Genomic DNA, 4,066 nt, shown 5'->3' with positions numbered 1-4,066 from the left:
ATGTACTTTAAAAATATGTCTGTCACAATTTCTTACAGTCAGAGAGACGGTTTTGTATAAAGTTCTCTAAAGATTCATAGTCATTAACAAATCATCCCTTCGAGTTATTGCCAACTTCATTACACCAATTTTAGTCATGGTTAGAAACTATACAGCAAATAAAACATCCAGAGGCAGGATTCTAGTGAGTCACTTGCAAGCCATGGCAGAAGTTCAAATACAAGGCATATGTGATGAATTTGGCTAGCAAGCATTTCAAGACTGGACAAGTGTGCTGGGTAGTCCTGGGTCTGACGCACAGGAGCATGCTTTTTCCCAGATGAATTATGTGGAGGAGGTATTTTCATTACAAACTGTGTTTCTCCTCTCCAGGCACGCAGCATTCCTTTGTCCATTTGTTGTTGAAATCACGTTATCTATTCCAGCCTTTGATAATCATTGTTATCACGTGGTTTGATTAATTTTATACCTGTTCATGAAATACATGCTGGAACTGACCTATTTTGCAGATGGATTGTTACGGCATGTAAGAAGTTTCTGGAATCGCATAATTTCTGGTGAAGTTAGTGTTACTAACCCCAGATCCTGATAACAAGGAGGATAAGTCATTGCACTGCAATGATGTCCTCAGTAATAGTTCTCTCCTGCATGGCTGTCACAGAGCCGAGGTGTCATAGCAGTCAAAGAGTAGCCTTCAAATGGGAATGTGAACACATAATCGATGCTGTCTCAAATTACAAAATGTTTTCTGTGATATTTAATTTATTAATTCCATAATAAGCATTTAAGTAATATATTATGAAAGCATGTTGCTTATTTGAGCTATTATTTTTCATATTAAAGTCCTATAGCCCTTAAAGGAGGTTCTGGAATCACATAGTAACTAGAACACTTTGTTTCCTACCCCAGAGTCTGGTAACAAGGAGGATAAGGCATCCCACTGCAATGCTGTGGCTTTGAAATCATCATCATTCTGACTTGGCCTCCCAAGCAGCTGGAATTCCACGAGTGTGGCACTGTACCTGGCTCTCATATGAACTATATGCATCTTCTTTGTCCTCATGAGAACCAAGTTTTAGATTTTTCTAAAATTCAGGGAAAATGGTGTTCATTCTGTTTAGAGTGTTTGTTGTTTATATCATAAGACATTTTTCATTTGTATCAGATTTACAAATCTTCTCTCAAGTCATGTGTACTTAACTGTACAATTATCTCGGGTTGTAATTTGTATGAATTATAGAGCCTTAAAATGTGATATGCTTATAATGCTTTTCAACACTCAATTCAGCTCAGCCCCTGATAATAATTACTGGACCCATTGGAACTTTCTCCTTCCTTTTCAATTTTATTATCAAATCTAATCAAATAACATCTTTATACGCTATGTACTTTGTTAATACAAAGCTAAACAATTATTGGTACCCAGGTTAATATAATTTCTTTAAATGAAATATTTAAGAGAACTTTCTATATTATGTAAGAAACACTAATTATCTGCCTCCCCCCAAAATCAACATACTCCCTTTTAAGAATTTTTTTTCCAACAGTGAAATGAAAACCTTATTATTCTGCTTAAGTATATTCTGTAACCATGGTGTTCAAAGGTAGAAGTTTTATAAAGGAGTTTGAAAGTGACTCAAAAGGGTCAGCTCTATTTCCATTCTTTTCATCTCTCTGTCTTCCATGGAATCAGTTTGATCCTGAGACTGATTCATTTCAATCACAAGGTGATTCAGAGAGGGGAGTGAGTGAGAGAGAAAGAGAGAGAGCAAGAGAGAGAGAGAAAGAGAAAGAGAAAGAACCATGTAATGGAATTATTATTTCAATTCTACTGATGGGCCTAATTTAGATTAGAAACAGGATACTAGGTTTTGGAATTTGGATTATTTTGCCTTTTGATCAGTTCAATGCCAGGTATAAGTGAGAGTCACCTGCTGTGCTAGAGATGGGTTGATTATACAAAAGAAAAGAAAAGAAAAAAAAAACACAGTTAAAGAGGGATGAAGCACATCCGTGAGGTCAACTTTGTTTCCAAGTAGAGCCGGTGTTTAATAAATCCCAAGGTATAGATAGGTCTTTTTTCTCAGGTTAACTCTTAAGCTATGCAGTTTAAATAAAATCATTTCCAGCTCAGGACTGAGGACACCGAAGCTCAGTGTGACTAATACCTTGAATTAATATGTATTTTTCATAAACTCCTGGTTCAGCATTTCTAGTCACTTGTTACTTGTGTCAAAACATTAGTAAAAGATGAATGTTTAGTGAAATTATGCATTGCCAAGTTGCCGTGCTGACTAATGTCACTTGCTACCTTGTGTGGTTAACTGTTTCCTTATTTTAATTCCAATCCCCTGTTCCAGTTTTAAGTTTTCAAAGCTGATACTAAATGATAATGGACAATGTTGGGAGAGTGGAGGGAAAGTGATCACTAAGATGCCTTGTCTTAATCTTTGTTTCACAGATAGTCTCTGATGGTCTCTTCACTCATTGTCTAAATAGAATAACTTTGGGGAGTTGACTGGAATTGGGTGGGGATGGGAACAAGAGGGGTCAGGCGTTATGGGGAGGGGATGCAGGCAGACACAGTTGGAATTGGAGAGCTTTGGGGGGTGTGTGGAAACACTGCAGTGGAAACTTTCTGTGCAATGGTGGTACAGAACTTGTACCAAGTGTTTGGTTTATCTTGAGGCCCACAGTAGGAGAAGAAGCCCATGCCCTACACTGGCTGGATTGAGATACTGGTTACTCCAGAGGATAGAACCAAACAGGACTGACAGAAAAAAAAATCTTAATGTCTTAATGATGTTCTCTTACAGTATGCCTTGTTCACTCAACATCAGAGAGGCTTCTTCCAGCAGCAGATGGGAGCAGCAGGTCAGAGACCCATAGTCAGATATTATGTAGAGTATTAAATTGTAGATCTCCATCAGGTTGCTCCCCTCAGAGATGGGGTCCTCTCAGAAGAATGGAGGAAAGATTACAGGGTTAAGATGGGATAAAGTACACCAGAACATCAACTAATCAGGGCTCACAGGGGCTTACAGAGACTGAATCAACAAGCAAGGGGCCTGCAGAGCTCTGTACCAGGTCTTCTGTACACATGCTAAGGCTGTTAGCTTGGTGACTTGATAGGACTCCTAACAGTGGGAGCAGGTACCTCTGAATCTTTTCCTGTTCTTGGGACTCTTTTCTTCCTTTTGGGTTAACTTGTCCAGTCTCAATATGGCAGCTTTTGCTTTGTCTTATTCTATTTTGTTTTGACTTATTTGGATATTGGCTCTTTGAAGCTTGCTCTTTTCTGAAGAGGGAACAGGTGGGGAGTGGATCAGTTGTAGAGCGGAGGTTGGGGGAGGTGCTGGGGAGAGTACAGGGAAGGGAAATTGCTTGGCTTGTCATGTATGAGAGAGGAATCAATTTTCTTTTCTTTTTTTTCTGTTTTTTTTTTTCTTTTATATTTTTTTTACAGGGTCAGTTTTTTATTCGACATATTAACATATTAGCCCAAAACACCAAAGCCCATGTCATCACCAGACTCCAGATTCTTCCTTCTTTGCTTCCACTTTCTTGTTCGCTGCTGGAGCAGCAGCAATGGTAGGGTCTGTCCCACCAGTCCCTACATTGCAGATGAGGATCCCAATGTTGGCATTGGCCAGAGCCATTGCAAACAAGCCAGGCCAGAAACGTTCAACGTTGACACCAGCTGCTTTAATGCAGGTATTGATTTTATCCTCTCTGACTGTCACCTCATCATCCTGGAGTAGAATAGATGCAGGCACACTTAGAGACTGAGGCCAGGTTGCAGACTGCTGGCACAGGGATAGTAGCCGAATGAAGTGAGCGGCTCATCCCAACTCATTCTTAGCTTCCTGGGAAGGTCGGAGCACTTTAGCAGGAGCTAAGGAAAAGCAAGAGGAATCTATTTTCAATAATTAAGAAAAGAAAACTCTGTCCCCTCCTTTCTACCACAGTGTTTCTCAGCTTCAATGCATGTGCTGTAATATCTTGCTTCATCAATATGGGAAAATGCTTGAAGGTAGGTTTTATTGTTGTTGTTTGGTTTGGTTTT

General features: G+C 39.4%; 1 pseudogene; it reads right to left on the bottom strand.

Annotated features, from left to right (window-relative positions):
- Positions 1-3,496: 3,496 nt before the first annotated feature.
- On the bottom strand, positions 3,497-3,846 carry LOC129688055 (60S acidic ribosomal protein P1-like; annotated as a pseudogene).
- Between the last annotated feature and the right edge of the window lie 220 nt (positions 3,847-4,066).

Source organism: Psammomys obesus, unplaced genomic scaffold, assembly GCF_907164565.1.
Source record: "Psammomys obesus unplaced genomic scaffold, mPsaObe1.curated_primary_1811, whole genome shotgun sequence".
Classification (NCBI taxonomy): Eukaryota; Metazoa; Chordata; class Mammalia; order Rodentia; family Muridae; genus Psammomys; species Psammomys obesus.
This window is presented reverse-complemented; position numbering and strand designations above follow the sequence as displayed.